This window comes from Pogona vitticeps, chromosome 2, assembly GCF_051106095.1.
Source record: "Pogona vitticeps strain Pit_001003342236 chromosome 2, PviZW2.1, whole genome shotgun sequence".
NCBI lineage: Eukaryota > Metazoa > Chordata > Lepidosauria > Squamata > Agamidae > Pogona > Pogona vitticeps.
Genome location: NC_135784.1, coordinates 59,128,011 through 59,144,521, shown reverse-complemented (window position 1 = coordinate 59,144,521; position 16,511 = coordinate 59,128,011). Strand labels below are relative to the sequence as shown.

Below are 16,511 nucleotides of genomic sequence, written 5' to 3'. Positions count from 1 at the left end.
AGAGCTTTTCTAAAAAAGATACAAAGTTTAGGTTGCCCCTTGCATGCATGCTCCATTCTCCCCCATCTCCAGTTCCTAATTTTCCACCATTGTGCTAGGAACGTTTTCGGACAGAGCTCTCTTTTTCAACTGCATTGGCTTGATTTTTGGACTGTATTTTCGACTATTCTTGCTTCTGTTGCCCCTTGATCTTGGACTGTTTTAGACTATTCTTCTGCCTGACGGACTTTGGCTCCTGTTTGACCAGTTTTTCCCATGCTTTGTGGATTGCTTGATTGCCTGATTGCCAGGCTAATTGCCTCAGCGGGAAGCGCCATTATCTGCTCAGCAGGAGGCTCCATTATCTACTTACCTCCTGATTACCGTGAGAACTCAGGCTCCTATAGCCTCTTGTGTACTGTTTTATGTCCCCATCAGGCCCTTTTAGTAAATGTAGGGCATGCTCTGGGAAAATACCTTTTTATGATAAACATTGTCTTTGTTTATTTTGCTTGGGGAACGCTCACAATACTTCTACCTGCCCCCATTGTAAAGAACTTACTAAGGCTGCTTTGACAGCATGCCAGCAGAGACTTAAGCTCTACCTTTGGAAAAAAAACAACTCTATTTGCAACCCATCCCTCAGAGATGGAGACTTCCTCCAATCCTTCAGTTACTCCTCGCTCTGAGACAACCGTGTCTCTCCCGTCTACATCTACTTCCAAGTCATCTAAACATCCCAGGAAAACTACCCCAGGTCCTTCCAAGAAGGCTCCTTCTACATCTAAGGTGCCTGTTTCCAAGGACGCTGCAAAGCCTAAAAAACAGGTGGGGCAGCCTAAGAAATCCAAGGCGAAAGAGATCACATCTCTTCCACCTGTTACACCTTCACTACCTTCGCCAATTTTGGAAGATTGTTCAAGGGACCAGGAATCCCTGTCTGAAGCGGCTCCGTCTTTGCCACTCTCCTACTCGCCCATCTGGTGATGTCCATGTATAGAGTCGCCTCTTGTGTTGTTGGAAAAGAATGTGATGACCAGCTTGTTCTCTTGACAAAACTCTATTAACTTTTGCCCTGCTTCGTTTTGAACACGAAGGCCAAACTTACCTGTTGTTCCTTTTATCTCTTGACTCCCTACTTTAGCATTCCAGTCCCCTATAATGACAAGAACCTCTTTTTTTAGTGTCAGGTCTAAAAGGTGTTGTAAGTCTTCATAGAATTGGTCAATTTCAGCCTCTTCAGCATCAGTGGTTGGTGCATAAACTTTGATTACTGTGATGTTGAAAGGTCTGCCTTGGATTTGTATTGACATCATTCTATCATTTTTGAGATTGTGTCCCAGTACAGCTTTTCCCACTCTTTTGTTGACTATGAGGGCTACTCCATTCCTTCTATGGGATTCTTGCCCACAATAGTAGATATGATAATCATCTGAATTGAATTTGCCCATTCCCATCCATTTTAGTTCACTGACGCCCAGGATGTCAATGTTGACTCTTTCCATCTCCTGTTTGACCACATCCAGCTTCCCAAAGTTCATAGATTTTACATTCCAGGTTCCTATGCAGTATTTTTCTTTGCAGCATCAGATTTTCCTTTCACTTGCAGGCGTGTCCGCAGCTGATCGTCCTCTTGGCTTTGGCCCAACCACTTCATTAGCTACTTGTACTTGTCCTCTTCCTCAGTTGGACGCCTTCCGACCTGAGGGGCTCATCTTCCAACGTCATATCTTTTACCTTTTTTTATTGTCCATGGAGTTTTCTTGGCAAAGATACTGGAGTGGCTTGCCAGTTCCTGCTCCAGGTGGGTCACATTTAATCAGAACTCTCCACTATGACCTGCCCATCTTGGGTGGCCCTGCACGGCATAGCCCATAGCTTCTCTGAATTACTCAAGCCCCTTCGCCATGACAAGGCAGCAATCCATGAAGGACTAACTGCTACCAAAAGTTACCTAAACTGTTACTAAAAGGCAACTTCCATCGGCCCTAGCCGGTATAGTCACAGTGAGGAATGATGGAAGTCGCAGTGCTATAACACCTGGAGAACCACAAGCTATCCAGTCCTGAACAGCTAAAACGGAGGAGACATGCAAGCTGCAGTGCCAGAAAAAGAAATATGCTCAAGGCTCTGCTCTTATAGATGTAACCAGGTAACACTAGGTACCCTAACAGAATATAGCACTGGTATTTTTGCCTTTCTGGAGCAACAAAAGAATTGTAATTCCATATGTCCACTCTAGTTATTGCGATATCCCTAGCGTGGCCAATGCTCCATTGCCAAAAAAGAGGAAACGGAGAACAGGGAATACGCAAAAGGAGGACATTGTCCATAATAAGGAGGACATTCTGGGTTATATTTGAATATACTAATTTAAAGAAATATATGCAGATATCAACAAAGTTGAACATTGGCTAAAATGGTATTTATGTAAAGTTATGTGGCACCAACTGGATGATGTCATCATCTGACAATGATAATAATTAAACTGCACTAATTAAAAGCCTCCTATACCACTCTTTCAGATTCTGAGACTCCTTAGGGCTCCCTTTTGCAGGAGCCTTGGGACAGGGTAGGTTTAATAGTGAAAAATAACCCCTTGATCAGCCCCACTTGTCCTGAAGTTCACACAGAATTGTCAAGCCATGCCACATCCTTCTTTATGTGTTGTTTGCATCTTTTCTTACAAAATGAGCCCTGCCCCCAAATCATTTCACTTAAAAGATGAAAGAGGGCAGTTTGGTACATTTGGCAGTTAAAGCCTCTCCTTTCCCTGCTTGGTTAGGGAAACTCACTGGGTGGTAGGGTGCCCATTTATACTGAGCACCCTAAAAGGAGTCCGTGGCCATTTCTTTGAATGGAGGGCAGTTCTTCATTCTCTCCTCCCTAAAGGATGAGATATGGCCATACCAAAACTGTAGTTAGTGCTTGCGGACAACTTTGTTGAAATGCCTTAATACCAAAAATACCGTAATAATTGGTGAATTGCTTGTAAATGATATCTTGGCCCTATCCCCTTGCTACCTGAACCATGTTTATGTACCTTTGGGCTATGGATGGTACTACCTGGCCCAGGGTAGCTCACCCCCAAATTTGCTCCAGTCACAAAGCCACCTACAGCTTGATCTTTTACACTACAGGGTGTGAAACTTTCAGCAGCTTTCAGCAGCTTTCACATTTGAAATATAATAATTATAACCATGTGAAATCAAAGTCAGTTCTGACTTATAGTGACCCTTCTCAGGGTGTTCCAGGCAGAGAATACTCAAAAGTGGTTTAATATTCCCTTCTTCTTGGAGTGCCCCGGGGCTGGGCAGCTTGCCCAAGGCCACACAGGCTGGCTGTTCTCCCAAGAGGCACAGTGGGGAATCGAATTGAACCCCTGAGCTATCCAGCATTTGAGATAGTTCTGCAAAAACAGGTGTCAGATCACAGCATGTTCTTTGCCCCTTCAGTCCATGTTGGCAAGGTGTACATTTCAAAAATAAATAAATAGCACTGGTGGATGTGGATCTTGAACATTAATCCCCATTCCTTAGGGAGAGGCATTCGTAGCAATTTTGAGAACCTCTTGGTCTAAAGGCAACACCAGCTTTACTGTTGGGCAAAATGAGATGGCTGCTTGAGGCTGCAGATTTTGGGGTATCTTAAAAAGGCAACCGTTGTTTCGTTGATTCTGGTCATATTTTTACTGCCAGGAAGGGAGAGAAACGTTGGTGAGATTTGCTGCTTGAAAAATAACCAAAACAACTTGAGTGCCTACTCTCTCTCTCTCTCTCTCTCTCTCTCTCTCTCTCTCTCTCTCTCTCTCTCTCTCTCTCTCTGTGTGTGTGTGTGTGTGTGTGTGTGTGTGTGTGTGTGTGTGTGTGTGTGTGTGTGTGTGTGTGTGTGTGTGTGTGTGTGTGTGTGTGTGTGTGAGACCATGTGCTGCTCTGCCTCAGGCCACAAATCACTCAGTCTAGACCTGCATAAAAGATTCTGAAACTCAGTGTGTTCTTAATCTCAGTAGCATTTCTCCTCATGAATCTTTCTTGGTAATGTGGAAAAAACGAGAATGTTACAGCCTGGTCCTATTTGACAGACCAAAGTTTAGATCGTTTCACAGTTGTTTTCAGTTAGCTGACCCCAAGGGTGTTGACAGCTTTGGTCTTTGGTCTCTGTGCAGAGGTTTCCTCTGGTCTTGTTGACCCAGAAAGGTAGCCTTGGGTCATCCTTACGCTGTTATCTCAGACACAAAAGGCTGGTCTGCAGTAACTTTTCCACATGCCTAGCTTTAATTGGCGTTGCTGGCAAATCCTGGAAAGCAGGGAGGCCTAAGGTAATATAAATGTTGCACTTCAAAAGGAAAACTCCTTCTTTTGCTCGGATAGCAGTTTTGCTTTCTTCCCCCTTTGCCCCGTTTCTTTTTTTGTAAATATGTTGCTCCGCATTTCATTCCTTTTATCTTTAATTATTACCATTATTAACCTGGCTTATCTGTTCTTCTGTTGTGCCCCCTTTTACTTTCCCACAGTGCTCAGTTGTGACACTGGCTCCCTTTGAACTGTGTAAAGAAAGGGAACCTTTGCTCTTTCTGCTTTCCAGATGCATTCCTAACAAGAATAATGTGGCGAAAGGAGTCCTGGGTGCCCCTGATAATACATATCTTCCTGTTTACCTAACTGTTTCTCTCCTTTCCCTGAGGTAAATGCCACAGCCCTGCCTGAAATGTTGCACCAGTTTTATCCGTAACTGACCCCCCCCCCATATAACAGAGAGACAAAGAGAGCTATTGTATTAATAAGAGGAAAACATATAATGCTCACAGTTATAAAATTTACATTGTGGACTGTAACTCCCAGCCACCCCAGTTGATTCTGGACAATTTCTAGGAATTCTAGCCCAAGAAAGTAAATTTCCCAAGCTCTGCTATTATGCATCTTATCTGTGGGTGTTCAGAGAAAAAAAATCAATTGTAATGTTATCTTCCATAGGCTACTGGGAACGTACCTAGATGTTATCCTGAGAAAAGGAAGAGTTGTGAAAAGGCCATAGGGGAGCATAGGCAGATGCTTATTGAGTTTATTGCCCTTAAGTGTACCGTGGATCTTAGATTCCTGACATGTGGCTTCAGGCTAAGATAAGGAAACCACAGCTTTTTGGAAGGAGTAACTGCACATTTATTTAGCTTGGGAGTATGGTATGATCCTCAACACATCTTTATCAGATACAAATCCCAGTAAGTACTTAACATTTAAGGAAATGCTGTTGTCTAAAGCTTAGAGCGTGGTTTATTATTATGACTTACAATCCATGACCCGCAAAAGATGTTGAACATAATACAGGTTAAATTTATAAGGCAGTCACAATGCCAATGAAGAAGTAAAAAGAGATAAAAGAAAATTACACCTTAAAATGATTACCCACTAAATCTCTACGCATCTTGCATGCAGCTACAAGTAAGTATAGTTTGAGGATTAAAGTCTAAAAGTAGTTTGTGTGAGATCTCTGTTGCTCGACAGCCTGAAAACCAGTTAGGCAAAGGGAGAATAGCCACTCCTGGCAGGAGGCAGGATGACAAGCCTCCCTGCCAGGCCCAAGAGTGGCTAGTCAACCATGAGCTTCGGAGCGATAGGAAGGGAGCATGGAGCCCACAGCGGCAGCAAAAGGGTGAGTGGACAGTCTGGCCCCAGGGGGCCGGACCCTCATTATGTCCACCCATCTCTAGTAGTAATTTAACTTTAGACAGAAATTGATGGATGCAACACTTTAGCTTCTATTTTGAATAGGCCAGATTCTAGGCAGAAGCTGGTGTTTGAAACACATCTGGGCATTGGGAAGACTGCGCTTACAAACTTTGATTGGGTCTCTCCAATGGTGCAAAGCTAGGGGCTGGTGCCCTCAGGATTGTCCCATATGAAAGTTGTCTGAGGGTTTTAGTCTGATGTAGCTTAAGGGCAGTGAAGATATATTGTCCTCAATAGAATTTCAAGATGGCTTGTGCAGATTTTTTCCCTACATAGTCATGATACTTCTTTCTTGCCCCATTTGATTGTAACATTATCCCTAGGTCCTTAGAGCTCGCTACTTGCTCTGGTCTGTGCCCATTAATGTTCCAGGTCTCTTCCTGAGGGCCATAATTTTGTTTTTTTCATAATTAATCTCAAATTGGTTCACCTACAATAGGTGCTAAATGCCTCTTCTGTGTCCTGTAGGGGTTCTTTAGAGTAGGGCTGTGTTATCAGCATACAGTAGTCCAAAAATTATAATCCTCAAACTATTTCATTGTACCACATATACTAGTACAGGTTGGGGAGTAGAAAGGATTTATACTGAAGAGATGTGGAAACAGTGCACATGAGGATAGTGTTAAGGGGAGAGGGAGCAATCTGCAGCCACACTTGGATTGGTCCTTGCTTTGGTGTATAGATAAAGGGACGTCTTTCAAATTGATCAGGGTGGCAGCCAAAAGAATAATACAGAGTTTTAATGAAAAATCAAATGAGTCAAAGTAAGTTAAACAAGAATATTCCCTCACGTATAACAGAATATTTAATCTGCACTGTAATTTTTAAAAGAATTCACCCTGTAGTGTGTATGTTTTTTTTTTTTGAGGGGGGTTGGTATTTTGATTCTCTCTTCTGTTTCTCCTGCTTTTTTCTTGAAAATCATATGGCAATGTGTTACTTATGAGGTGGCTTCTCACATTCTTGTGGGTTTTCTTTCCCTTCCTCCATCATTAAAAGCAGGTGGTAAAAACTTTGGTGATCTGAAGAGAACAGCACCAGAAGCCCCCCCTCCTCCCCCCCTCTGTGTGTGTCAAAATGTTATAATTTAAATTGTACAACATCAAACATGTAAATGGCTGCTTTGCATAGTTACCCTATTTAGTACCACAGAGACCAAATCAGGTAGCTTTGATTAAGTGCTAGTGATTGGTCCATAGTCACCAGGAAACAGGGATTGGAATCTCCCTGTTTCTAGTCTTTCACTGTACCTACAATGCTATACTGGGCGTCTCAGACCAGGACTACAAAAATGGTGTCAAGAATGAAAGAGAGGCACAGAGCCATGCAACTGTTCTCAGGCTTCATTTGCTTGTACACAAATTTTATAGCATGGAAAATAGGCTGCCAGAATTTGGAGAACTGGATTGTGGGCATCCATGTTTAAACAGTGATGCCAAAGATTATATCCGAGACCTTCTATATGCACAGCAGACGAGGTTTCAGGGGCAGAGTGGGGATTTGAACCCAGGTTTCATTGTGTAACTACATACTGTATTTACTGAGTCTGCATCTAGAGAGGTCCCATCCTAGGATGTGATCAAAGATGTTTCTTGGGAGACTCAGCACAGGTTTCAAGGACAGACAAATAGCTGGGCTGTTTTTGAAAATAACTACTGATTTGATGTACTAAGAGCCAAGTTGTCCTTTCCATTGTTAACTCGTAAAAAAAAAAGGCAAGGGGAGAAAAACACCTTTTCAGGCCCATGGACTGGAGATCAACTTGCCAAAATATTCTGGCTGTGAGGTGCAATTCTGGCACAGCACATTTCCCAGCTGTTCCTTTTTTAGATGTCCATTTGTCTTCTTGGTACAAGTTCAGAATATCCAGACTGAGAGAGAACAATTTTGTTGTCCTTTTTCTCAGCTCACATTTTATTGAAACCTTTCAAAATATTTAGCACCTGTCCCCCCATTACCTTTTCCAGCTCTGAACAAATGCAGCTTCTGCATGACGTTTTGAGGCCTCCTTGGAATCCATGGTTACAAACATCTTATTTCAGAAGAGTGAGTCATGCCAACATAATGCTCATCACACTGATTTATCTCAACCCCATCCCACGGCATCATCTTATGACACTGGAAACAGTTGCCAGCATTGTTCTGTATTCAATAGAGATTCTGCAAGATTGTGTTGTCTCCAAAACACTCTCAGCAGGAAGACCCCACTCCTTGATGGGGGTGCCTCCTACTTCTGTTCCTTACTTGCTGGCCATTTTCTTGGTATCTTCCTGTAGGCTCAGGCCCACATCACAACCCAGAGAGAGACAGAGTGAAGTACTAAGTAGAGAATGTTATTTTCTAACCCGTACTTGTTATTGCTTATATTAAAAAGGGGCTGGTGAATAAACAGCGATACTAAGAAGCTAGAAGCCTCCCAGGCCTGGTAATGGGCCTCCTGCTGGCATATAGGCCTTGGCAGTTCTCCATACAGATTCCTAAGACTGTCCCAGCAATGATGACGTGGTTGGTATCATATGTTGCTCAGGAATTAAAGGGATATGTACAATTCCATGCAAACAACATATGTAGTGCAGAGGTGAAGAAAACTGTGGCTATCACTTATTGTTCCTATTGGAGTTTTATTTAAAACCTTCCATGCTATCTGTTGTGTGAGTGACTAGAAAGGACTTTTCAGGGCTGAGGGGATTGTCTGTCTATCCAGCATTCACCAGTCATTTCTTCCAGCTATTGAAATTCAAAGAGAGCCCCGCATCTTTGCTAAGTGTTCTAGCCTTTTCTTTTGTTGGTTGGTAGCAGTTGTTTTCTTGCTTTTGACCTGTTCTGTTGGTTGCTATATGTGTGCATTAAATAAAGCAGTATTCACAAATCTGTGATTTTTAAGCAACTGTAGGTGAAGAAACATTTTTTATTCTTTCTCCTACAAATGCCTCAGAGTGAGTGAGTATGGCTGAACCCCTGAAAAAAATATGTTGAAAAACAGGTTAGCAATCTGACAGCAGCACCATGGCAAACATTTAAAATGCCAGTAAAACTGAATGAGGCATTTAAAGCCACAAACATGCAAAATCCTGATAGCCCCCCACCCCACCCCTTTTAAACTGGACACCCAAAAATCAAGAAACCTGGCACTGGGAAGATTAAGGAAGGAGGGGCCATTTCTGACGTGGCTTTTTCTACCATTAGGCAGAGTGAAGTGACCACCTGGGGTACGTAGCTGTTGTTGAGGAGAGGACAACAGTGGCAGCCCCCCTCCCAGCAGTTCACCTGAACTCTACAGCTTTAACATGGACCTCTGTAGCACAGCAGGGTATGCCACACAACCTGTCCTGTGAGCACTAGATTTGCTTGTTCCATTAGGTGTAGCATAGAATGCTATCCTAGTTCCATTAAAAAAAAAATCCAAACACCTGCCTGATTTTTTTTAAAAAAATATCTGTACATGAAATGGAGAGTGGGTGCCAGCCTTTTTGCGTTAGAGATCAAAATGCCAGCCCAAGAGAAGTGACCATCTCTGGCAGCCACTACCTGGTCTTCAGAAAATGCGTGGTGATCTTGGCTTCCCCCAGCTTTTAACAGAGGCTCATATAGCAGCAGGCAGCTCTTTATTTCAACTAATAAATGATTTACATAGCAAGGAAAAGTAGTTCATTATTGCCACTTTTTAATGTTAACCATTCACGGAGCAGCCGTAGTGGAATAGTGGGAATGAAATCCTGTTTGTTTGGTTCACACAGTAAACCTGAGGGAAATCCTTTAGCGACTTGCGTAGTCTAACATTGTGATCGGTGTGAGCCACTGCAGGCTCTTAGGGGCTTCAGCTAAGTACAAGTCTAACCATGTGGGAATGCCTTTTTCTTATGAAGTTATTTATTTATTTAAAATATTTTACCCTGCCTTTCTACTTAAAAAGGACCCAAGGCTGCTTACATCCTTGAAAGACAATAGTTAAAGCTGAAAACAGTACAAATACAATGGTAGTTTACATCATTAAAAGACAGTATATAAAGCTAAAACAATAAGTATGCAAATACTGTACTAAAAAACACCATATTTGCCTTTGGCAGCCCATGTGGGCTGAGGCATTCTCCTCAGGTGCCATGCTATTTGGTAGCAGCAAAAAGGCCTGCTTTCAGATTAGCAGTTCACAGCACGCACACGTACATGCACACACACACTCGCGCAAACACACACACACACATCATTGACATTGCTGCTCTGTTCAGTATAACATGCAGAACTGCAGTTCTGTGCATTATGTTTTGCTTCCTTTCCTGAGCACAGCTGTGCAGGCAAGGTGGAGACAGATCTAAGCATTCAATTTGATTGATGTTGTTTAAAAAGATCTTTTGAATAATTCTTTAAATTACACTAAAGCACTTTTTCATTTATGTACACTTATGTTGTCACTTTGATGAAAATACCTTCCCTACTCACTCATACAGTAGTGCTAAAATGGTGCCAATACGAGAGGCAGCATGGTTACTTCAGAAGGTTTAATTTGCACTGAAGCACCTTTTCATTAAAGTATTGCTGTGCAAATATTTGAATAATTTTAAAAGTAGGCAGATGACAATGTTTTTTTAAAAAAGTGAACATACTGAACCTCCAAGAATTGGAGGTTGTTCATGACTTTTTGTACCTTGGCTCAACCATCTCTGACACCCTCTCTCTGGATGTCGAGCTGGATAAACGCATTGGCAAAGCAGCCACCATGTTCTCTAGACTCACAAAGAGAGTATGGCTCAATAAGAAGCTGACGACACATACAAAGATCCAAGTCTATAGAGCCTGTGTCCTAAGCACACTCCTGTACTGCAGCGAGTCCTGGACCCTTTGTGCACGGCAGGAGAGGAAGCTGAACACGTTCCATATGCGTTGCCTCGGACGGATTTTTGGCATCACCTGGCAGGACAAAGTCCCAAACAGAGTAGTCCTAGAACGAGCTGGAATTTTCAGCATGAATACATTGCTGAAACAGCGACGTCTACGTTGGCTTGGGCACATCGTGAGAATGGCTGATGGTCGGATTCCAAAGGACCTCCTGTATGGAGAATTAGTGCAGGGAAATCGCCCCAGAGGGAGACCACAGCTGCGATACAAGGACGTCTGCAAGCGAGATCTGAAGGCCTTAGGAATAGACCTCAACAGATGGGAAACCCTGACATCTGAGCGTTCAGCCTGGAGGCAGGCACTGCATCGTGGCCTCTCCCAATTTGAAGCGACCCTTGCCCAGCAGGCTGAGGCAAAGAGGAAATCACAAAAGCAGCAAAACCAGGGAGCTGGACAGGGGACAGATTGGATTTGTCTTCAGTGTGGAAGGGATTGTCACTCTCGAATTGGCCTCCTCAGCCACACTAGAGGCTGTTCCAAGTCCTCCATACAGAGCACGCTACCATAGTCTTTCGAGACTGAAGGATGCCTAACTAAAACTAGAACATACTGATGAAATGGCATCAATGAAATAAACTATTTCTTTACCCAGCGTGTTTTTAGTCTGTGGAACTCCTTGCCACAGGATGTGGTGATGGTGTCTGGCCTAGATGCTTTGAAAAGGGGATTGGAAAGATTTCTGGAGGAAAAGTTCATCACAGGTTATAAGCCATGATGGGGATGTATAGTCTCCAAGCTTAGAAGGAAGGTACCTCCAAATGCCAGATGCAAAGCAGTGGTATCAGGAGACAGGTATCTTGTTGTCTCGTGTGCTCCCAGAGGCATCTGGTGGGGCCACTGTGAGATACAGGAAGCTGGACTAGATGGACCCTTGGCCTGATCCAGCAGGGCCTTTCTTACGTTCTTATGTTCCAAGGTAGATGTATGGTAGAAGGTACAACTACTCTATACATTGTTGAGCATGTCCAGACCAACCTCTTACAGGTGATGGAAGAGTAGCATTGATAATCTACAACTCTAAGAGTTTGTGTAGTTTCTCCCATGAAAGATCAGGTTTCCAATGGTCTCAAAATGATGGCAGAATTGCGGAGGAATGAGAGAGGGAAGTGTTTTGATGTCAACACAACATAGATGGGTGTTATCTGTATAGATAGGATGACTAAAGCATGGCTGGAGCACAACAGACAGTAAATTTGCAAGCTCAGCTTCTGAGCATGAACCCATGTAATAATATATATTCAATGAAGTGAATGTTTTGTGCAAGCTACACAGCCCCAGAAGAAGAAAACATTAAATCACTTTTGAGTATGCTACACCTAGAAAATGCTGAAAAGGGTAGTCAAAAGTCAGAACTGACTTGACAACACACAATTATTAAAGTGAATGTTGACGATACACGGGCCTCATATTTATGCAACATTAGCAGCAGCTTGCGTCTAAGATTTCTAAGTTTTCAGTGCACGGTGATTTGAGAGACTCTTGTTTAATGCTCTGCTGCTTTTCCCATGAATTTATGTTCCCAGAGGATGCTTGTCAAATAGCTTTAGTTCTCATTAGCTAATATGTGTATCTGCATAATTTCATCTTAAAGGTTTCTTTTCCGTGGCAAATATGCGATCAGTGCCAATTCCTTAGTGGTCACCATTATCACAGATCTGATGTTAATGAAGGTGGCTGAATATTTGCATTCACCTCTAAAATATCTTATTTGTCATTTCACAGTGTTTTAACCACTGCCATGGTATTTTAACATGCTGAAATATAGTGCAGGTGTAAACATGATATGCCAAATCATAAAAAATAAGACTGAGGAAACTGAGGACAAAGATAAGTTAAAGCTCAGTTACTGACATTTTTATAGTGATATTAAAACCATTAGCACTATTTATTCACATGTTTTTGCTTTCAGTAGGCTATGTCTTTCATTCCTCTTCACGGATTGCTGCCTTGTCGTGGCACTGCAGATGGTGACAGCAGCCACGAAATTGCCGTAAAAGACGCCTGCTTCTTGGGAGGAAAGCGATGAAAAACCTAGACAGCAACTTAAAAACCAGAGATATCACCTTGCTGACAAAGGTCCGCATAGTCAAAGCTATGGCTTTTCCAATACCGATGCATGGAAATGAGATGCTCCATAAAGAAGGCTGATCGCCAAAGAATTGACGCTTTTGAATTGTGGTGCTGGAAGAGACTCTTGAGAGTCCTCTGGACAGCAAAGAGAACAAACTATCCATTCTGAAGGAAATCAACCCTGAGTGCTCACTGGAAGGACAGATGCTGAAGCTGAGGCTCCAATACTTTGGTCATCTCATGAGAAGAGAAGACCCTGATATTGGGAAAGTGTGAAGGCAAGAGGAGAAGGGGACAGAGGACGAGATAGCTGGACAGTGTCATTGAAGCTACCAGCATTAATTTGAGGCAGTGGAAGACAGGAGGGCCTGACATGCTCTGATCCATGGGGTCACAAAGAGTCGGACACGACTAAACAACTAAACAACAACAATGTCTTTCATTATTTATGTTGTGGAATTCTGGCTGCAGAAGGTAAATGGTGCAACTAGCAGTACTTTCTTGTTGGTTATTGATGAGGCCTTGCTTAGATTTTTTTGTTTATGCCAATCTACCACCTGGCTTGCACTTGAAAATCAAGGTTGGACTTGTTTATTAGCAGGAAGCTCACTATGAGTTACGTCATTTACCTTCCTGTAGGTATAACTACGAGGGACGTGGTGGCGCTGCGGGCTAAACCGCAGAAGCCTGTGCTGCAGGGTCAGAAGCCCAAGCAGTCGTAAGATCGAATCCACGCAATGGAGTGAGCTCCCGTTGCTTTGTCCCAGCTCCCGCCAACCTAGCGGTTCGAAAGCATGCAAATGCAAGTAGATAAATAGGGACCACCTCGGTGGGAAGGTAACAGCGTTTCGTGTCTAAGTCGCACTGGCCATGCGACCACGGAAGATTGTCTTCGGACAAAACGCTGGCTCTGTGGCTTGGAAACGGGGATGAGCACCGCCCCCTAGAGTCGAACACGACTGGACAAAAATTGTCAAGGGGAACCTTTACCTTTTTTAGGTATAACTACACAATAGGATCTGGGCTATTATATTTAAATTTTTATTCTATTAAAAATACCCAAAAGCCACAAAATGAATTTATTTGTGTGCAATGCAGAATCAGAGGTATAGAAGAGGAAATATTAATTTGCAGACTTATAAAACCATTACTGTAGACCTTGTACAGTAAAATCAGTTTTAGAGGGCCTAAATCTGTTTTGAATAGATTTCAAAATTAAAGGTTTTTGGACAGTCAAGTTCAGAAGTGTTAGGGGACATATAAACATGTGTGAAGCTTTTTTGAACTGACCTTTGCAACATAATTGGAAATAAGTACCAATAACAATTACAAAATTTAAGGAGACCAAAAAAGAGTGTTAGATCAGGCCAAAGACCTATGAAGTTCAGCATTCTGTTTTCACAGTGTGCAACCTCATCCCCATTGGAAGCCTGCAGGCAGGACTTGGGCGCAGTGACAGTGCAGTGCAAGAGTTTTGTGCCTCTGTTTCCTCGCCATCAGTATTCAAAGATCTCTTGCAACCTGCTAAGATGACTAGAAAACACCCTGTGAAGGTGAACACTGTCATTCTTCTGATGACAGAGCTTTCCTCAGGCTATTTGCATTATATTTTGCCTGCTTAATGCTGATCAGGGAAAATGAGGAGAATTGGTGTCTGTCCTTGACATCTGACTGTCTTATTTGGTGGGAGCCTTATATTCCCTGACCCGAAAGAAAATCACTCTCCAGCAGTACTATCATAGGGCTGCGTATTGCTTGGAGAAGTGGTGAGCACTTAATCCCAAAGTACATTTTGTTTTTCTTGCTATTCTGTTTAATGATGGGGATTTAATATCCCAAGCCATGGTTTACAAACAATTTGTAAACACAGATGGAAAGCATTTTAGACATTTTCTCTTTCCCTTACCTGGAAGTCTGCTTTGTTTGTAAGTTGAGACTTAGGAAGACTGCAAGACTTCCTAAATATGAAGCAAGACTGCTCTTGCTGTCCCTTCCCTTGACTGTGCTGAAAACTGTAAGAGCGTTATTATTGCTGCTTTTAACCAGAGCTTGAAAAGGTTACATTTTGGGGATTATAAATCCCCCAAAACCCAAGATATGGAGATGGAATCCACAAATACGTTTTGTAAATTCTGTTCTTAACACAGGACTATTTTGTTTATTGTATTTTCTGTCTTACTTTATGGTGAAGGCTCAAGTGTGATAGTAAAATCATATTTTACAGATCCTGAAGGGCTCTTCAGTCTCTCAGGATGTAATCTATGAATGAGGAATATATCCCATTGAAATTGATGGATCTTTACCTGAGTAAAACTCCTCAGGGTCTAGTATAAGTAACCCACCTCATGTGTCTCAACATGAAACATTTCTCTGTAGCACTTCATTCGCTGTCACTGTACTGTACACCTACTTTTCCTTTTCCTTTAAGCCAGTGAAAGGAGAATTGATATGCAGACAGGGCAAAATTAGACAATATGCTCAGTTCATATTTAGAAGTAGTGCTCCCTTAAGTGATGTGAATTGTGTGTGTTTTACCTTATCTCTAGCACAAGGGCCCCTTTTTCTGCCCATGCTCTCTGAGCCAAGGTAGCAGCTACTGGAGGGAAGTAGCATGGTGAGTGAGGAATAGTACCCAACACTTTGCCTGTTGGCTACTTCCACATATTCTCCAGCTGTCACTTCTGTAGGGTTTCAGAGGCATACTAATATAAATTTGCACCTGGAATGCTCCTGAGGAAAGGAAACTGCTGCAGGAAGGCAAGTGAGGGGGAAATGGGCTAAGCATCTCTCCCTGCCTCCATTTAAAACTGTAGATTTCTGAAAGTAGATTGATTGGCTGAGAATCAGCCTGGGCTTCATTATATGCATAACATAGGGCTCGTATGTTATGAGACTGGTCCACAACTAATATTATGAGAGTCTTGTGCCAGGTAGTAACTACGACAAGGTCTTAACCTGTGCTTGTGTGGACAGGTGAAACCAAGCTTCCCAGCCCTGTCCTGTTGGCTTCACACATGCTGAATTTGTTGCATTGACCACCAAAACAGCTGAGAACAGCAGGGTGGTACATTGGACTGGCAAACAGGATAATCTCCCACAGTGTGACCTTGAAGACTTCCTGAATCCAAAGCAATACAGAGCAGACATTTTGAGTTTAAGGACCCTTGTTATCAATACCATGGAATGAAAGAGTTATTGACTTGCCCATTGCTTACAGTTCATTGAAAATCTATCCTCAGCACAGCGTGATCTTGCTTGGCTCAGCATTTACATTTGTCTCATCAACGCCCTATTCAAGTACAGTATAGCTTGCAATACCGTCTTATTATCCATGCTGTCCTCGTTGTCTGTTTTTATTCATCTTTCCCTTTGCATTTATCCAGATGGTTTGGGATGGCAGGGCAGATGTCCAAACTGTCCATCATTTTAAACTTTGGTTCTTATTTTCATGCTGATATTACTGATATTCCAAGCAAATATTTCTAAATATACATGAAACAAGGGGCTAACAAAGAGGAAATGTCATTAATGAATAAATTTTAAAAATCAAGTTTTTTAAAAAAAATCATATCTTGCATGGCAGCTAAGCTGCAGGGTTTTACCTGTGAAGAAAAGCTGTTTAGAAAAATGTTGGTATCCAAATCTCAGTGTTTGTAATCTTCAGTTTACAACAACAACGTGGATCTCAGGACAAGATGCTAGTAAGACAAACAGCAGAGGGAAGCATTAACAAAAAGATGAATCAAGTGGTGTTCTTCTCTTCTATGTAAATGCAATTATCCCCGTGTTTTGATATCATGGGTAGGCAACCTGCTCTCTGTAATCTGTTTTGGACTACCGCTG

The 16,511-nt window shown here is 42.4% G+C and overlaps 1 long non-coding RNA gene across 1 annotated transcript; it reads left to right on the top strand.

Annotated features, from left to right (window-relative positions):
• The first annotated feature begins 11,693 nt into the window (after positions 1 to 11,693).
• Positions 11,694 to 15,133, top strand: LOC144586676 (uncharacterized). Its single transcript, XR_013541627.1, has 2 exons — positions 11,694 to 13,307; positions 13,668 to 15,133. It is a non-coding gene; the product is annotated as an uncharacterized LOC144586676 (long non-coding RNA).
• The last annotated feature ends 1,378 nt before the right edge of the window (positions 15,134 to 16,511 follow it).